Raw genomic sequence first — 20,493 nt, 5'->3', positions numbered from 1 at the left:
GTGATGCCGGTGTCTTGGTGCCCAGCATCTCCGCCTCCGCACGCGGCTTCTGGAGCTCAGGAGCTTTCTCCTCGCTGGATTGGCATCTGACGGCTGGAGTCATTCAAGTCCCGGGGCGTCGCTTCGGCCGGGCGCTCGATGGGCAGAGTGTGCCAAAGTGTTAGCTGGGGAGGCGCAGGGCTGGCGACTGGGTAGCTAGCGTTGAAGCCGCTGGTAGTCCTAGGCTTCCTGGGGAGCCTGTCTGAAGAAGTTACAGGTGCTGGTAGGGGAATCCCGTGGGGGGGGGAAACTGGGGCCCAAACCAGCACTTTGAGACTCCAAGCTGGAAGCCAACAATAACTGGGAAAAAGCCCAACCGCTGAGGTGCTTTACTTTTGCCTGAGAAGATAAGCAAGAAAGATGACAGCCAAACCAATGGGATGTCTGTAGACCTCTGCTGAAACTTTTAGATCTGTCTTCTATAATTCCTTACCTGTCATTCATAGCTTTTATCTTTTTATTCCTTGTGTTGCCTTCTGGGAGAATTCCTTAGCTTGATAGTCCAGCTTTCTGGTTTGATTTTGAGCAGTGCCCATTCTGCTATTCAGCTCATCTCTTGAAAGGTTTCTTTTTATTTCAGTAGCTGTTTGTATTTCCAAGATCTCGGTGAATTCTTTTCATAGCTGCCTGCTCTCATTTCATGATATGATATTCTGGCTTATCCCTATGATTAATTTAATTGTACTGATGTTAATGTCTTAATCACTTTTTCCCCCACTCAGGTGCAAATTCTCTCTTGAAAAAAAGGATAAAACATATTAAAGTTGTTCTTTTTTTTCATGGTTTGGTTTTTCGGCAACGTTTATGATTGTTGGTTTATGTCTCACTCATTTTTCTGTACCGAGAGTCACTGTTTTTTACTCTCTTTGCAGGAGGGAGGGGGATGAGGAGGAGGGAACTGCAGGGTTTTAATTTTTTTTTTTTTAAGGAAAATGGGAAGAGTCAAGGTTTGTAACCTACTGGTCACCTGGGTACCCCACCCCATTCCTCCTGAGCTTGATAGTCATCAGGATTTTGTTTGTTTCTTGGGTAAAGTTCCCATACTCTCTGCTCCAAGCTGGAAGCAAATATCCCATTTTCTACTTCCTGAAAGGCTATATTTTGGTGAAGCTTCGGTTCTAGTCTCTCAGCCAGTTCCCCTTTCATTTTCTGCTGGCCTCCTCACTCCAGGTTTTCACCCCCTTTCCTCATGTACAAATGGGGATGGTAGGAAAGAGTGACAGAGGAGCCCTTCCAAATATTTTTTAGTATCTTCTTTTCAGTACTTGAAAGGGAACCAAACATCTTCACCAGGATTCTCAAAGATGAATGAAAAACCAGTAATAATTTGCTACAGAAATGACAAACATCGATTCTTTGTACTGCATCTAAACAGTTAATTTTTTAACTGTTAATTTTTAAAATTAACATTATGGTAAGCATAAGACTTTGCTGGAGGTAATCCTTTGAAAGTTGATGTTTGTATACTTTTATATCTTGGTCAAGCAAGGCACCGAAGAGTCATGCTGATCATCCATATTCTATGTAAGAACTCTCAGTTCTCTTAAGGACATGAAAGAAATTCACTGGAGAGAGGGGAGGGAATAAATGACTAACTTAGAATAAGTTCAGATTTAAATTGGTACATCAAAAGTTCTCTCTAACTGCCTCTCTTACACATATGTCTACTAAAATAGCAAACCCAATAGAGTACAAAATTATTTGCTTCAAAATACATAGCCTTGAACTTTTGTTATGTAGATAGAAAATTACCCAGTTGCCTCTATTGATTGGTTAGAATTTTGAGAGGAAGCTCGTGTACAGAAAGGGAGATTTTTAGCACTGAGAGAGGCCAAGGAACTGGGGGGACTTTAACACTGCCTGCACAGTCTAGCAGCAACTCTCTGAGGTCACATGCTGATTTTGGATGGTCATCCTTTCCCTCAGGGAGGGCATGACTGTTCAGAGTGAATGTGTATATTTGAAGAGAGGACCTCAAGACCTCTGGAGGTGGGCATGCCTCATTCACTGCTCAAGGGAATTACTGCTTCAGGTATTTGCATAATAGACTCTAGTTAAAGTCCACCTTCAGCTACGTACAATCTACTGCAGGTGATGGGCCTTCAGAGGCCTTTGCAAGAAGTCAAAGCCCTGATGGTTAAGAACACAGAATAGGGTACCAAATACGTAGCATACACGGTGTGACCAATAGGCATTAATAGTCACTCAGAGGTTCTGGTACATTGTTGTCCACTAGATTGTAGGGGTAAAAAACATCTGGAAGGTTCCCAGGAAACTGGATTTTTTTTTTTTTTTTTTGAAAGAAGAGGAGGGTGGGGTTACTAGACCTTAGGAGGTAATGAATAAAGCACGAGAGGTAAGAACTGAATCGTGAACTTTTATTGTTGGCTTGGCAGGAATTGAGGTATAAGGTCCTGGGTCTGCATGGAGGTGGGTAGGTCACAGGGAAGCAATGAGGTTAGTACTCTAAAGGGGAGCTGGCATTTGGGTTTGGGTATCAAGAAATCACTGGTGTAATTAAGCGGGATAACCACGTTTGTACTGTGTGTGTGTGTGTGTGTGTGTGTGTGTGTGTGAATTCTTCATAGCTGAGGATACTGAGTTGGATGGTTATTGATATCCTATCCAATTCCAACATTCCTAGTATTTATGACTTCTCTGGCTCAAGTATTAGCAACAGCTATGGAGAGAAGGGTTAGACCCAAAAGCATGGAGCACAGTGTATAGAAAGTTTCTCCAAAGCTTGAAAGAAGGCTTTATCAGTGTATTTTTGTCTGCTCAGGCTGCCATAACAACCAGACTGGGTAGCTTAAATGACAGAAATTTATTTTCTCACAGATCTGGAGGCTGGAAGTTCCAGATCAAGGTGCCAGCAGGGTTGGTTTCCAGCGAGCCTTTTCTTGTTGGCCTGTAGATAGCTATCTTTTCAACTGCGCCTCTTCTCTGTGGGCACTCAGAGAGGAGGCAGGGAGAGAGCTGTCGTGTCTCTCCCCCTTATGAGGACACCAGTCCTAGCAGATTAGGACCCTCGTGACCTCATTTAACTTTTATTACCTCCTTATAGGCCCTATCTCCAAATGCAGTCACACTAGAGATTAGAAATTCTACATATGACTTTTGGGGGACACAATTCAGTCCATAACAGTCACTGCAGGGGGAAAGATGGCAGAGGAGTAGGGGACCCTATTTCATCTGGTCCCCGGAATTGAGCTGGATATCTACCAGACCACTCTGAGCACCCACGAAACCAGCCTGAGATGTAAGAAGATCTGGATCTCTATAAACAGAACATCGCAGGCAGTTGGTTTTGAGGTACGAAGCGGGGAGCCGTGATTCCGCAGGCAGATATCGGAGGATAAACGGCAGCGGGAGGGTGCCTGGCCGTGGGGATCCTACACCGCCGGTGAGTGACAGCCTCGCACGCTGGGGACGGGCACAGACTCGCAGACCGGTAGCGGCGGGGAAAGGACTCTAGGGCAGCCCCCGCGGTGGAAACCCGGAGCGGCGGGGTCGCGCCTGCGAACTGCAGCCCTCAGGGCGGAAACCCGGAGCGGCGGGGTCGGGCACGCGAACTGGGAGCGGCTGGCGGTTTTAGAAGCGCAAAGGGCAGAGATGTGTCCCGACCTGGAGGCAGGACTGGGAGCGCTGCGGGGGGGCGCACAACCCAGGCCACTGCAGTTTATAGCAGCACGGACAGAAACGGAGACAGTGTGGCCTGGAGAGCTCACTGAAGAACAGACTGAGGTCTCTCTGCTCTGAGGCAGAGGGTTGGAAATGGTCTCTTCTGCTCTGACTCGCTGAAGAGACGCGGTAAGCTGCCAGGGAAAGGTGCCAGAGAACAAAAGCCCCAAAGACTGATTCCCGCTGAGCCCATCCCCCACCACAGGGGTGCAGGGCAACTCCGCCCAAACAGGGTTGCCTGAGTAACAGCGCAGCAGGCCCTGGGAAAACAAGAGGCCAGCAATCCTAAGGTCCCAAGAAAACAGGTTCATCTTGCTTGGGTTCTGGTCAATAATTTGGACTCTATACATTCCCTCAAACACCCATCAACAGAATGACTAGGAGGAGGAGCCCCCAAAACAGAAAAGACTCAGAGATTATGACTTATGCTGCAGATTTACAAATGGAGGCAGATATAACCAAGATGTCGGAGGTGGAATTCAGGCTAGCAATTGTGAAGACAATGGCTAGAATGGAGAAATCAATTAATGGCAACATAGAGTCTCTAAGGGCAGAAATAAAAGGTGAATTGACAGAACTTAAAAATGCTATCAATGAGATCCAATCCAATCTAGATAATCTAACAGCTAGGGTAACTGAGGCAGAAGAGAAAATGAGCGACCTGGAAGACAATATAATAGATAAAGAGGGAAAAGCAGAGGCCAGGGAAAAACAACTCAGAATCCATGAAAATAGAATCAGAGAAATAAGTGACACCATGAAGCATTCCAATGTCAGAATAATTGGAATCCCGGAGGGAGTGGAGAGAGAGAAAGGACCAGAAGATGTATTTGAGCAAATCGTAGCTGAGAACTTCCCTAATCTGGGGAATGAAACAAACATTCGAGTCCTAGAGGCAGAGAGGACCCCTCCCAAGATCAAGGAAAACAGGCCAACACCCCGGCATGTCATAGTAAAACTTGCAAATCTTAGAACCAAGGAAACCATCTTAAGGGCAGTTAGGGGGAAGAGATTCCTTACGTACAGAGGGAGGAACATCAGAATAACGTCAGACCTATCCACAGAGACCTGGCAAGCCAGAAGGGCCTGGCAAGACATATTCAGGGTACTAAATGAGAAGAACATGCAGCCAAGAATACTTTATCTGGCAAGGCTTTCATTTAGAATGGATGGAGAGATGCAGAGCTTCCACGACTGGCAGAAGCTGAAAGAATATGTGACCACTAAGCTAGCCCTGCAAGAAATATTAAGGGGGGGTTCTATAAAAGGAGAAAGCCCCCAAGAGTGATATACAACAGAAATTTACAGGGACAATCTATAAAAACAACGTCTTCACAGGCAACATGATGACAATTCATATCTTTCAATAATCACTCTCAACGTGAATGGCCTAAACGCTCCCATAAAACGGCACAGGGTTGCAGATTGGATAAAAAGACAGGACCCATCCATATGCTGTCTGCAAGAGACTCATTCTGAACCTAAAGATACATCCAGACTGAAAGTGAAGGGATGGAGATCCATCTTCCCTGCCAGCGGACCTCAAAAGAAAGCTGGGGTAGCAATTCTTATATCAGACAAATGAGATTTTAAACTAAAGTCTGTAATAAGAGACACAGAAGGACACTATATCATTCTTAAAGGGTCTATCCAACAAGAAGATCTAACAATTGTAAATATCTATGCCCCCAACATGGAAGCAGCCATATACATAAGCCAACTGTTAAGCAAAATAAAGAGTCACATTGATAACAATACATTAATTGTAGGAGACCTCAATACTCCACTCTCAGCAGTGGACAGATCATCTAAGCAGAAAATCAACAAGGAAACAAGAGCTTTGAATGATACATTGGACCAGATGGACCTCATAGATATTTACAGAACATTCCACCCTAAAACAACAGAATACTCATTCTTCTCGAGCGCACGTGGAACTTTCTCCAGAGTAGACCATATACTGGGTCACAAATCAGGTCTCAACCGATACCAAAAGATTGAGATTATTCCCTGCATATTCTCAGACCACAATGCTCTAAAACTGGAACTCAATCACAAGAAAAAATTTGGCAGAAATTCAAACACTTGGAAGCTAAAGACCACTCTGCTCAAGAATGTTTGGGTCAACCAAGAAATCAAAGAACTTAAACAATTCATGGAAATCAATGAGAACGAAAACACATCGGTCCAAAACCTATGGGATACTGCAAAGGCGGTCCTAAGGGGGAAATACATAGCCATCCAAGCCTCACTCAAAAAAATAGAAAAATCCCAAATTCACCAACTAACTCTACACCTTAAAGAACTAGAGAAAAAGCAACAAATGACGCCTAAGCCACGCATTAGAAGAGAAATAAAATTAGAGCAGAAATCAATGAATTAGAAACCAAAAACACAGTAGATCAGATCAATGAAACTAGAAGTTGGTTCTTTGAAAGAATTAATAAGATTGATAAACCACTGGCCAGACTTATCCAAAAGAAAAGAGAAAGGACCCAAATTAATAAAATTATGAATGAAAGGGGAGAGATCACGACTAACACCAAGGAAATAGAAACAATTATTAGAAATTATTATCAACAACTACATGCCAATAAACTGAGCAATCTGGATGAAATGGAGGCCTTCCTGGAAACCTATAAGCTGCCAAGACTGAAACAGGAAGACATTGACAACCTGAATAGGTCAATAACCAGTAACGAGATTGAAGCAGTGATCAAAAACCTCCCAAAAAACAAGAGTCCAGGGCCTGATGGATTCCCTGGGGAATTCTACCAAACATTCAAAGAAGAAATAATACGTATTCTACTGAAGCTGTTTCAAAAAATAGAAACAGAAGGAAAACTTCCAAACTCATTCTATGAGGCCAGCATTACCTTAATCCCCAAACCAGGCAAAGACCCCATCAAAAAGGAGAATTTCAGACCGGTATCCCTGATGAATATGGATTCCAAAATCCTCAACAAAATCCTAGCTAATAGGATCCAACAATACATTAAAAGGATCATCCACCTCGACCAAGTGGGATTTATCCCTGGGATGCAAGGGTGGTTCAACATTCACAAGTCAATCAATGTGATAGAACACATTAATAAGAGGAGGGAGAAGAACCATATGGTCCTCTCAATTGATGCAGAAAAAGCATTTGACAAAATACAACATCCTTTCCTGATTAAAACTCTCCAGAGTATAGGGATAGAGGGAACATTCCTCAAGTTCATAAAATCCATCTATGAAAAACCCACAGCGAATATCATCCTCAATGGGGAAAAGCTGAGAGCCTTTCCCTTAAGATCAGGAACACGTCAAGGGTGCCCACTCTCACCACTATTGTTCATCATAGTACTAGAAGTCCTAGCAACAGCAATCAGACAACAAAAAGAAATAAAAGGTATTCAAATTGGCAAAGAAGAAGTCAAACTCTCTCTTTTCGCAGACGACATGATACTTTATGTGGAAAACCCAAAAGACTCCACCCCTAAATTACTAGAACTCATCCAGCAATTCAGTAATGTGGCAGGATACAAAATCAATGCACAGAAATCAGTTGCTTTCTTATACACTAACAACGCAACTGTAGAAAGAGAAATTAAAGAAACGATTCCATTTACATTAGCACCAAAAACCATAAGATACCTCGGAATAAACCTAACCAAATTATACTCTAGGAACTACAAAACACTCATGAAAGAAATTGAAGAAGACACAAAAAGATGGAAAAATATTCCACGCTCATGGATCGGAAGAATAAACATTGTTAAAATGTCTATGCTACCCAGAGCAGTCTATACCTTCAATGCCATCTCGATCAAAATTCCAATGACATTTTTCAAAGTGCTGGAACAAACAATCCTAAAATTTGTATGGAATCAGAAAAGACCCCGAATCACCAAGGAGATGTTGAAAAAGAAAAACAAAGCTGGGGGCATCACATTGCCCGATTTCAAGCTATATTACAAAGCTGTGATCACCAAGACAGCATGGTACTGGCACAGAAACAGACATACAGACCAATGGAACAGAATAGAGAACCCAGATATGGACCCTCAGCTCTATGGTCAAATAATCTTTGACAAAGCAGGAAAAAACATGCAATGGAAAAAAGACAGTCTCTTCAATAAATGGTGCTGGGAAAATTGGACAGCCACATGCAGAAGAATGAAACTCGACCATTCTCTAACACCATTCACAAAGATAAACTCAAAGGGGATGAAAGACCTCAATGTGAGACAGGAATCCATCAAAATCCTAGAGGAGAACATAGGCAGTAACCTCTTTGACATCGGCCACAGCAACTTCTTTCAAGATACATCTCCAAAAGCTAGTGAAACAAAAGCAAAAATGAACTTTTGGGACTTCATCAAGATAAAAAGCTTCTGCACAGCAAAGGAAACAGTCAACAAAACAAAGAGTCAACCCACAGCATGGGAGAAGATATTTGCAAATGACACTACAGATAAAGGGCTGGTATCCAAAATCTATAAAGAACTTCTCAAACTCAACACCCAGAAAACAAATAATCAAGTCAAAAAGTGGGCAGAAGATATGAAAAGACACTTCTCTGAAGAAGACATACAAATGGCTAACAGACACATGAAAAAATGTTCATCATCATTAGCCATCAGGGAAATCCAAATCAAAACCACACTGAGATACCACCTTACACCAGTTAGAATGGCAAAAATGGACGGGGAAAGAAACAACAAATGTTGGAGAGGTTGTGGAGAAAGGGGAACCCTCTTACACTGTTGGTGGGAATGCAAGTTGGTACAGCCACTTTGGAAAACAGTGTGGAGGTTCCTCAAAAATTTAAAAATAGAGCTACGCTATGACCCAGCAATTGCACTACTGGGTATTTACCCAAGACACAGATGTAGTGAAAAGAAGGGCCATATGCACCCCAATGTTCATAGCAGCAATGTCCGCAATAGCCAAACTGTGGAAAGAGCCGAGATGCCCTTCAACAGATGAATGGATAAAGAAGATGTGGTCCATATATACAATGGAAAATTACTCAGCCATCAGATGAATACCCAACTTTTACATCAACATGGATGGGACTGGAGGAGATTATGCTAAGTGAAATAAGTCAAGCAGAGAAAGTCAATTATCATATGGTTTCACTTATTTGTGGAACATAAGGAATAACATGGAGGACATTAGGAGAAGGAAGGGAAAAATGGGGGGGGGGATTGGAGGGAGAGATGAACCATGAGAGACTATGGACTCTGAGAAACAAACAGAGGGTTCTAGAGTGGAGGGGGGTGGGGGGATGGGTTAGCCTGGTGATGGGTATTAAGGAGGGCATGTACTGCATGGAACACTGGGTGTTATACGAAAACAATGGATCGTGGATCACCACATCAAAAACTAATGATGTATTGTATGGTGACTAACATAACATAATAAAATTAAAAAAAACAGTCACTGCAGGAGAAAAACCACGGAGTGAATTCTAGAGTAGTCACACTGTGATGTTCTAAGAAAGGTGGGTATAAAAAAGCACCTCTGAAGTCCAATGGGGCGTTAGTGCTAGAGGCCAACAGGGAAGTCCCATATGTTCCACAGTTTTGAGTTGGACGCAAGGATAACTCTGAAGGGAAGACATTTGGGAGGCCTCTGCCAACCATCGCCTCCAGCCAGGGGTGATTCTGGCATGAACAGGTCTCAGAGCCCAGAGTGCTGCATTGAATCAAGACTTTGGGGTTGGAAAGGTACCACCCCCAAAGCCTGAGAAGGATGGTGCTGTAAGTTACCTAAAGAGTATTGTTCGGGGAGATAGGAAATCTGGGGCATCTTCTTTGTTCTGTGTGAACAAACCAATGTGAAAACTCAGGTTAATTCCTTAACCCATCTACAATCTACCACCATGTGCTGGTGTCATGCATCCCAAGCCCCAGAGTCAGTTTTATCCATAACCACAGGCAGGTCCTTTGGTTCCCAAACTCTTAATTGGGCTGACCATCACAATATATATAGGGCACGTGACAGCCACTGGTGAGAAGTAAGGGTTGTCTTCCCCTTGGGGGGAGTGGAAAGGCTCTGGGAGAGGGCAGACCACAGGGCCAAACGCAGAGCCAGTGCCTGGGAGTGGAGGGACGGGAGTAGAGTGTGCTGATGACAGCCTTGTGGAGGGAGGGCAGAAGGTGCCATCACCGTGACACTTCGGACACTTCTGGGGACAGAAAGAGGGGCAAGGAGTGATAGAGCGACAGCAGACAAAGTGATTTGGTTGAGCTTAAGCTCATAGTGCCTTAGCGAATTAGAATGGGAAATACCTTGCTATTGTTTTTGACTCTGTGAATGTGTGTTTATGAGTGACAGAGTGGGGACAGAGAGAGAGAGAGAGAGAGACTGCATTAAATTTTAAACAAGGGCAATAAGGGATGCCTGGGTGGCTCAGTCGGTTAAGCGTCTCCCTTCGGCTCAGGTCACGATGCCAGGGTGCTGGGATCGAGTACCGCATCAGGCTCCCTGCCTGGGGAACCTGCTTCTCCCTCTGCCTCTGCCGCTCCCCTTGCTTGTGCTCTGTCTCTCTTTCTCTGTAATAAATAAATAAATAATATAAAATAAACAAGGGCAATAAGTAATGTTTACTTTTATTTCTGATGAGATTTCTCCTGTGATATTAAGAAATTCAATATGATTGTAAATGGGGTGCTGGTGCTGGACTCCAGACATAGGTGCAAAGGGTTGAAGAGGGAGATCCAAGGAGCTAGCCTCTTAAGAGAAGTGAACACCTCGTCACTGGTAAGACCCTGGGTCCTGCAATACAATATAGCTCCTGTGATCTGGGTCCTGTTAAATGCCTCTTGCCATCTTTAATCTAATAGTTTGATTCTTCATTGCATTAAGTCCATGGGCCTGGCTGCAGCCCAGTGTGGGAAGCCAGGGGAAGCTATGACACTTGGCCCTTTGTGGAAGGAATTTTAGTAGTATAAATAGCAATAGCTATCAGTTCTGGAGCGCTTCCGCTACTCTGCTCCAGGCTCCACGCTTTGACCTGGGTTTATAGTGGTGAGATAAACATAGAACTAGATGTGGGCTCTGTTTCCAAGAAGCTGAAACCCACTGTTCTCCTTGTCCCATTCCCTTTCTGTCTCCTCCAGCCACTGTGCAACCCCACCGAGTGCCTACAGGGTTGGATGTGTCTGCTCTGTAAAAGGACTTCGTTGTCCTCTGTGGGCTCATCAAGTTGGTAGAAAAAGAAGCAGGGCATTTCTTCTTTCCATTTGCTGGTGATTTTATCATCTGGGGATGGTTTCTGATTGCTGAAAGTTGGTGCTGTTATCTGGCATGGCCAAGTTGTTAAGCGTGAGAGAAGAGTGGAGAAAGGGATCCCGAGATCATGGAGGAAGAGCAGGTCCTGAGTGGTCTGTCCTTCCTTCCCACTCTAGGGTGACAAGCAGATTCCAAGAAGGTGGTCAGTTACCGGAGGATGGCTGGCAAGGAGTGCGGAGGGGCTTGGATTTAAAAGCAAAACAAATAGCCCAGTCCTGTTAACTGATTTTCTGAATGCAATTATGGGAAGTGCAGTACTGAAGAAGATGGTCTGCGGAACAGAGGGATGGAGGGATTACAGAACAAGGTTGACCAGTCATTGAATTTATCACTCTCGATACCCCAAGCACAGCACTCATTAATCTCTAGCCCGGTCAATCTGTTGGTTATAAAAATGAGCTTTCTCCAACCTGACAGTTCTCATTTTAGCAACATAAATCATTCTAAACTTTATGACTAATATATTTAATCCTGTCTAGTAAAGAAAACTGGAGAGTTCCATAGCTCTGTAAACATTTAAGAAAAACAATGGACTCAACTCTAGTTACTTTTTAACCCTCTTGACTTGCTGAGGGAAGGAGAAAGTAAATACCAAAAATCTTATCACCAAGCACAAATTGCAATTTGTACCTGTCGAGATGTTATTCAATATATAAATCATCAGTCTCCTCAGGTGCCTTTTACCTTCTTGTATCTCTATTATGCCGGGTAAATGAGTAGTGACCAGAGCCCAGCTGGCTCATTGATCACAATTCAGCTTACTCGCAGAAGTACAAATAAATTCCATGTTTATCCTGGTTACTGGACACTGATATAGAATTATTCACTGGCTGACTCCTAGATCAGAAACCACAAAAAAATTTTTTTTATGGAATTATAGCTGACACACAATGTTACATTAGTTTCACCTGTACCACATAGTGATTTAACCACTCTATAGGTTAAAGCTCTAGATGCAAAATTTTAATAGAACAACAATATCCTTGATGGTATCATGGAAACGTAAGTGCCCAGTGCACTTTTCTTAATGTGGACAATTACTTAAACATCATAGTAAATGAATCAAGGCCATTGTCAAGACTCTGTCAAGGAGAGTCATTAACTAGAGGGATTTCCCATTGCTCTTCAGGATGATAACCTCTGAGCGACAGGTTCCGTTAGTTGGCCACACACATTTGGAGCCTTGTGGACTTTTTGACAGTTGAGCAGCATATCTGTGTTTCAAGCATTGTGATCCTTTTTCTTAATGCAAGAGTGCCAGTTGTCACCTTTCCTGTTGCCACTGTCTTTAGGAAAGTTCCTGACTCTGAAGGTCGAATCAGTCCTCCAAGGGGATTTTCAGGAGAACCACCTCCAAAATGATCACCTGAGATATCTCCGAGAAAAAACTGAAATTCTAAGCATCCATAGTAAGTCTATTCATGTTGATAAGTAAAGGATTTCCCCCTTAATACCAAATAGGCTCCATGAGAGCGAGATCTTTACCTGTTCTGTTCACCCTGTGTCACCAATCCCTAGAACAGCACCTGACACATCTCTCAAGATTACATTGTTTTGAATGAATCACTATGGCCTTTGATAGTGAGGTAGTTCATGGTCCTTAGGCAAGAGATGGGATTTGTGTTGGGATTTCAAGAATGGGAGGAGCCGAAGAGCAAAATTGAGAAGCTAAACGTGAAAGGATACACTTTACTGGACTGGGGTAGGTCTGAATACATTTCAAGCATGATTAACCAATGGCTGTGGGTCTCTATGCATTTTGATAATATTCCTTTGAAAATGTGAGGCACACAGATGTCATCTCCAGTGAATTCTCCTTGTCCATATACAGAATCGCACAAAAAAAAGGCATCCTGACCGGCCTTAGCTCATTCACTCCAGGATTATAAGTATTTCTCCTCCATGTTCTTTCTGACATCATGGACTTTCAGGTTGACCTCTCCCATCTTGGGTCCCACTCCCATTAGTTGTAGATGTCATGCAATGTTTGCAATGTGAGGGTTGCAATACTATCTGACCTTTGGTCATAATATGTCTTTGAAAGCCAGTGTGTATTTTACATTTACGGCATTTCTCCATTTGAACTGGCCACCTTTCAAGTGGTCAAGAGCCACAGGTGGCTGCTAGCCATGGTATCTGGACAGCACAGGTGTAGAAAGTCCACACATTCTTCCACTCAAAGGATCTTGTGAGTTATTCTACATCTTTTTTTTAGTGTCTTTTAAAAATATTTAAATTCAATTAGCCAACATATAATACATCATTAGTTTCAGATATAGTGTTCAATAATTCATCAGTTGTGTATAACACCCAGTGCTCATCACATCACGTGCCCTCCTTAATGCCCATCACCCAGTTACCCCATCCCCCCACCCATCTCCCCTCCAGCAACCTTGTTTGTTTCGTATAGTTAAGAGTGTCTCATGGTTTGTCTCCCTCCCTGATGACTTCCCATTCAGTTTTCCCTCCCTTCCCCTATGATTCTCTGTGCTACATCTTAATCTCAACGATTAAGTCAAGTGGGTGTAGTAACTCAATCATGTATATATGTTCTAAACCTGATGAGGCAGATTCCTGCACTGCCTTTGTCTCTGCTAGAGTGCTTACATTTGTTATTATTATTGCTGTTGTTTTAATGTTTCTTGTTTGCTGAATGTCTGATAAAAGAATTAGTGAAATGTGTGACTGCAAAAAATACAATGAGTCATGCATGATGGAGACTTTCTTCTTGACCAAACTTGAGTCAGGTTCCTCTGAGTCCTCTTTCTGCCTAGGCTCTGAACTCAGGCTCTGCCCATTTAGTCCAGTTTTAGCAAGAATCCTGCTGAGTCAATTTTTCAGAAATCTCTTATCCTACCCTTGATATATGATCAAATTCCTTCTCTCTCACCCTTGGTATCTTATCACTCTTTTTTTTTTTTTTTTGAGATTTTGTTTATTTATTTTGAGAGAGTACATGCGCATGAGTGAGGGCGAGAGGGAGAGGGAGAGGGAGAAGCAGACTCCCCGCTGAGCAGGGAGCCCAATGCCAGGTTTGATCCCAGGACCTGGGATCAGATCATGACCTGAGCCAAAGGCAGACAATTAACCAACTGAGCCACCCAGGAACCCTGATATCTTACCACTCTTAGTACCTGATCAAATTCCTTATTCCCGGGGTGCCTGGGTGGTGCAGTTGGTTGAACGTTTGACTCTTGGTTTCCGCGCCGGTCGTGATCTCAGGGTCGTGAGAGCAAGCCTCACATCAGGCTCTATGCTCAGCGTAGAGTCTGCTTAAAATTCTCTTTCCTTCTCCCTCTACCCCTACCCCTGCTCCTTCTCTCTAAAATAAATAAATCTTTAAAAAAAATTCCTTATTCCCCACTCTCAATATTTTATGACCCTGGCCTTCCTTCAGCAATATTCCTGTCCAGGTGATTCAGCCAGAATCCTGATGTTCCTTCTTAATTTTCCAGTCAATGACAACCCACCATGCTCTTTAGCTATAAATCTCCATTTGTCCTTGCTGTATTCAGAGCTGAGCCAGATCTCTCTCTCATACTATAAAATAAAATCCCATCATAGTAGCATACCTTGAATAAAATATTCCCTACTGTCTTTAGCATGTGTCACAAATAATTTTTTTCCTTAGCAGTCAAGAGGGTGCTAATGGAGAACCATGACAAAAAGCATAACTTCCTATAACAGACATTTCCTGGGTTTACCTGTCAAATATTCTTTTCCTCTTCCTCTAAGGTACTACCCTCCTCAGTTCCAGTTCTTAGTAGAACTGCCAACTGGCCCAGGGGTGGGCAAGTGAGCCAGATGAGGCCAAAATTAAAATTCTGTTGAGAAATTGGACCTTGAGGATTCAAACCAAGGATGAAAAAGAGTTGGTGCTCCATTATTCTGATGGCCCATTAATTCTTGCTTTTTTGGTTCCTGTCTCTATCATAGTCCCTGCTTTTCTGAAGATAATGACCACTCATCTGAGTACACAGTTCACAGAGTCCCTTTACATGGCCCGTGTGGGCCAAGGTGGTGGAGCATAATAGATCTCTGTAAGTTTTTAAAAGATGCCTTTGTCCCCGTTGCCCGTGGCCATTAAAGACAAAGGTTTGGGTGGGAAAGGGGATATTGGAAAAGGTGAAGTTATAGCTACTCACTGATTTTGTGGTTGGTGGAGAGAAAGCAACACCCACATACAGGACCAGTGGGGTGCATGGCTGGGGAACATCCTTGGCTCTAGGAGGTATGGGGGAAGGAGAGATGTTAATAACCTTTTTCTTTAAAACTGTCCCTGAAGCCTTCCTCACAAAGGAAAATGCCCTAGTATGGCTCTCCTAAACTTTGGTAAGCCCCTTAAATGTAACTGACTGCTGGGTCTGATGCTCCCTGCTAGATAGCTCTGATCATGATTTGATTGCTACTTATTTTATTTTTTAATTATTTTTTAAATTATTTTAAATCCAATTAACATATAATGTATTATTAGTTTCAGATGTAGAGGTCAGTGATTCATCAGTCTTATATAACACCCAGTGCTCATTACATTACAAGCCTTCCTTGATGTCCATCAACCAGTTACCCTATCTACCCGCCCCCCTCCCCTCAAGGAACCCTCAGTTTGTTTCCTATGATTAAGAGTCTCTTATGGTTTGTCTCCCTCTTTGATTTCATCTTGTTTTATTTTTTCCTCTCTTCCCCTATGATTCTCTGTTTTGTTTCTTAAATTCCACGTATGAGTGAGATCATATGATAATTGTCTTTCTCTGACTGACTTATTTCACTTAGCATAATACCCTCTAGTTCCATCCAGGTCATTGCAAATAATTGCCATTTATGTTAACTCAGAGACAGAGAAGGGCACTGGAAACAGCAGGTGATGGCCCCAGCTCCTGCGCCTCCCAGGCAGAACATCTGTCAACACCTGCGGACATCTTTCACACCCCCATTCTTATAAATGTTGCTCCGTCATTACATGGGGCGGACAAATGCTTCTGGTCGGTGGCGTGGACACACTGGACAAGCTTGGCCTTCAGTAAGACAAGGACTAGATTCAATTACTCAAACCAAAACTGGGAAACTACCAGCCTGCTAGGAAGTCACATTGGAGGTACTCAACCTGTGCCCCTCCACAAATGTGGGCCTCCCTTGGGGGTTTCCGACAGTTGTCAACAGCACTTTCTTTCTAGAGGCCCCATGTGGACCTCCAGGACTGCACCTCTTGTGTGGAATTCAGGCATTATTTTGCCTCCTTCCCAAAAGACATGGACTTGTACTTTAAGGGTGGGCCTAAGGAAAGACCACCAGGAGGTCATATAGCCCTAAGATGATGACAGAGCTCCACCTAAAATGAGGCTACTTTTGGTTGCTCAGGGGAATCTTTCATAGCGATGACTGACTTATTACTTATGCACATGTTGCAGATGGTTTTCCCTACAATGGGAGTCATCCAGTTAGAAAAGGTGGTACAAAATTTGTTTCTGACTTCAGTGAAGTGACCACCAGTTTGGCTATGGGAAGCAGTCAGGCCAGCCTCAACTCACTGCTTAGAATTGCCCTAGACTTCTTCCTGAAGGGCCAAGGCAGAGACGGTGCAATCACTAATGCATCCTGCTACACCTGGGTTAAAGCCTTGCACCATGTGGAAAGGTCAGTGCGGAACCTTAATGACAATGATGGTTTATGAGATTTGTTTGGCTGGTTGGGTCCAGGAGCCTGGAGGGCATGGCTGAGGTCAATATCACAGGTTAGCTTCATCCTTCATCCTGTCCTATTGATAGTAACTTTAAATGCTCTATGAGACCAAATGAGGGGATTTGGCCTAGCCTCTACTGGCCAGAGTCATCAGAATGTCTCACTTGAGGGAAAATTCACAAGAAGCCAACAGAGTATAGAAATAAGGAGTGGATATTGTGGGAGACGGTTCTCCACAGATTTATGTCTGCACATCTTGTGGGCAGAGGCATTGAAAGCCTTGGTTCCAGACTATCTTTTTAAGGATGTTTATATAGTGAATATCTTTGAAATATGGAAAGAGTATCTCTTTCCAGAGCAGAAGGCGGGTTTGCTTCTTGTCCTGTGTAATAATGATAATGTCTCCCTCTAAGGGAAGTTCAGCCAGGGGAGTGCCTGAGTGGCTCATTCCGTTAAGTATCTGCCTTTGGCTTGGGTCATGATCCCGGGGTCCCGGGATCGAGTCCCACATCGGGCTCCCAGCTTGGCAGGGAGTCTGCTTCTCCCTCTGCCCCTCCCCCCTGCTCCTGCACGCGCTTGCGTGCCAGCGCACATGCACACACACACTCTCTCTCTCTCTTTCTCTTGTGCATGCTTGTGTGCTAAAATAAATAAATAAAATCTTAAAAAAAAAAAGTAAACTTCAGCCAGGCTTAGTGCCCATTATAAAAGATTTGGGGTCCCTATATTCAGGATTCCTCAGCATGCACAGTATCCACCTGGGCTGCCCCATGTTTCCTCCATGGTACCCGGGGAATGAGCGAACCAATGTGAACATGAAGTTCATGCTACTTGCTGTGCCATTAGCAATAAAGTCCTTTGTTTTTGACTCAAATACCTTGCGTTTCCTGCCAGTGTCCATGACATTGTAGCAGGCTAGTCACAATAAAAATTTCAGACCCTTCACAGTTCCTGATAAAAAGCAAAGTAGGCAGCTGAATTTTTAAGTATGGAGTTCACAGGAATTGTCTAGAAGTTATAGGTCCTGAAACATTCCTAATTTGCAGATGAAGAGCCTGAACCTTAGAGATGAAGGGCTTATCCAAGGTCATGGCAAGGGTACACAGAGCTGAAACTGGATGCAGGTGTACGTGCTTATTGGTCCACGGCTGCCTGTGAAGTCTAGCTGCCTCAAATCTTGGTCCTTTTTGTCACTTCTTTTTCTCTGACCCTGTTGCATAGTTTAGGAAGTAGGGATAATAACAATATCAGCAAATGGGTTATTCTGACTTTTCAATGTTTTAGTCCTTGTCAGACATTTACCACAATGCTCAGCATGTGGATGTGTGCGTGTGTGCACACACGCTTGGCACTCAAAAAATTGTTCCCTAATATTAACATTGCTTATCAGTGCACTTTGTACCCACCACCAATTGGCTGTTTTGTCAAAAACTGATGAAAGCAGAACCGTCATATGAGGAACTTCTAAGCCCAAGCATTAAGTGCTGTGAGAAACCAGCACCTGGGTGGTCTTGTCTCAGCTATGCATCTGTGATTAGAAGGTGGCAAAACAGGCTTTGGGGACACAGTTTGCCCCTTCATGAAGCAGCCATTCAGGAACTTTCTCAGAAGGGCTAATGCCTAATCTTCCGAAGACCACCAAGAACAAGCCCGTGGTCTGTTAAAATCAGATTTATTGACGCAATACAGTGAGGGAGGACATTCCTCAGGAAGCATAGAGTGCTGGTTGCCACGAGGAAAGCATCTTTTACAAAGTTTGGGCTCCCACTGAAGGAGTCTGAAGCAGGTATATGGGAAGCAGAGGTCAGTTCCAGATCGGATGCTCTTTCTGAGGGGAAATTAGTAGAGAAGCAGGGATTAACCAGGACTTGGGCCCTGCCTGAGTCAGTTCAGGCTGCTATAACAAATGACCATAGACTGGGTGGCTTAAACAACAGACATTTACTATTCCTTGCAGTTCTAGAGGCTGGGAAGTCCAAGATCAAGGTCCTGGCAGATCTGATATCCGGCAAGAGCCTGCTTCATTGTTTGCAGACCTCCATCTTCCTGTTGTATCCTCACATGGCCGACAGCAGGCAGAACAGGCTCTCAGGTTTTCTCTCAGAAGGGCATTAATCTCATTCATGAGGGCTCCAATCTCCTGACCTAATCACCTCCCAAAGGCCATGCCTCCCAATGGCACCACATTAAGGGTTAGGATTTTGACATCTGAATTTGGGGAAGACACAAACATTCAGTCCATTAACCGGTGTTGTCATGAGGACAGGGTAGCTTAGCAATTAGGTATCCCCAGGAATCCATGGGACTAGCAAAGCGGATCGGGGGGTGTCATTGGTAGGAAAGCAGGAATTCCCCAAGAGGGAGTCCTCATAGCATTTTACAGAGACAGCATGACCCTAGAGAAACAATGGTTCTCATGACCCATACAGCGGCCTTCATCTGTGCCTGTCCTCCCAGCCGATTCACAGCAAGCCTGCTTCTTTCTTTTTCAGTACAAATTGATTTCCACTCTTTGAATCCTGATGAATTTTTGCTCTTTTACAGTTGGTAGGTTGTCCCTCAGGATTTGGCACATTGGGATTTGCAACCACGGAAACTGCCAAAGGTCCAGAGTCCTGGGTCGCCGAACCAAGCCTCTGTTGCCATTTCCCAAGGTAGGGACTCCAATCACTCATGCACCCTGTGCTGCTGCCAAAGGTTTGTGTACATTGGCTTGTTGTTTTTTAAAAAATGTAATTGCTTATGTGTGTGTTTGAATGGTGGTGATCACGCTGAACTGGGCTTTCAGTGAAAACGGTGGCCAAGCTACACCTAGAAGTCACTGAAGAAAGTTCTAAGAACTCCCGGTTGGTATGAGGCTAGAGAGAGAGAGAGAGAATGAGAGAAAAGAAATCTGCCTCCCTGCGTTTTGAAAGGCCCTGGGCAAAATGCTGGGGCTGTGCATTCACCAGACGGAGATTCCATGCAAGGAAGCCCTCCTGAGCCTCATCTACTTGTGCTCCTTCTCCAGGAGCAATCCCTTACTTGAGACCAGGGTTTGGGAAGGAAGAGCAGCATAGCAGGGTCCAGAAGGAGGGGCTGCCACAGACCATGGGGCACAAGAGGGCGGAGTGCAGACTCTCTGGCACCTGCTTTGTGTGGAAGTACAAATGGGCTCAGCTCATCAGGTGCAGTGGTGCCCTTGGCCCCTATGGTGGGCTTTGCTGTGCCCCAAACTCGGGAGGAGAATAGGCTGGTTCAGGTGACTTATTTTTGGCTAGGAAGGAGCTGATGGCAACGTAAATAGACCAACTAGGGAGTGATGTTGGAACTTGAGGGTTCATCCTTTATATCTCAACTTTCTCTCCTGTCTTCCCTCGCTCTGTATTGTGTTCTCAAAGAAGTTTTTGGCTTGATATTCCTGTTCATTGATTTACTCTTCAGCTGTGTCTTTTCTGACATTCAGCCCATCTGAATGTGAATTCTTTTGCTGTAAAAACTATCTTCCCCTTGCAAGATCTTGTCTCCATACCTCGTCTATTTTCTGCACGTGCCATTGTCTCTGAGCCACTAAAAATATTAACTGTAGGGCGCCTGGGTGGCTCAGTTGGTTAAGCATCTGCCTTCGGCTCAGGTCATGATCCTGGAGTCCCGGGATCGAGTCCCGCATCGGGCTCCCTGCTCAGCAGGGAGTCTGCTTCTCCCTCTGACCCTCCTCCCTCTCATGCTCTCTCTCTCTCATTCTCTCTCTCTCAAATAAACAAAACAAAACAAAACAAAAAAATTAACTGTAGTTAGTTTAGAGCCCCATTCAGCCCTTTCAAAAAGGTTATC

At 44.0% G+C, this 20,493-nt stretch overlaps 1 long non-coding RNA gene across 1 annotated transcript in view; it reads left to right on the top strand.

Annotated features, from left to right (window-relative positions):
• Positions 1-19,336, top strand: part of LOC144382578 (uncharacterized) — a 43,414-nt gene extending 24,078 nt beyond the window's left edge. The window contains exons 2-3 of the long non-coding RNA XR_013449771.1: positions 12,294-12,410; positions 19,225-19,336. This is a non-coding gene — a long non-coding RNA (uncharacterized LOC144382578). The remainder of the gene's footprint in view (positions 1-12,293; positions 12,411-19,224) is intronic.
• The last annotated feature ends 1,157 nt before the right edge of the window (positions 19,337-20,493 follow it).

The sequence above is a fragment of the Halichoerus grypus genome, chromosome 7 (genome assembly GCF_964656455.1).
Source record: "Halichoerus grypus chromosome 7, mHalGry1.hap1.1, whole genome shotgun sequence".
NCBI classification, from domain to species: Eukaryota; Metazoa; Chordata; class Mammalia; order Carnivora; family Phocidae; genus Halichoerus; species Halichoerus grypus.
The sequence above is the reverse complement of the archived record's forward strand: the minus strand, read 5'-3'. Positions and strand labels throughout refer to the sequence as shown.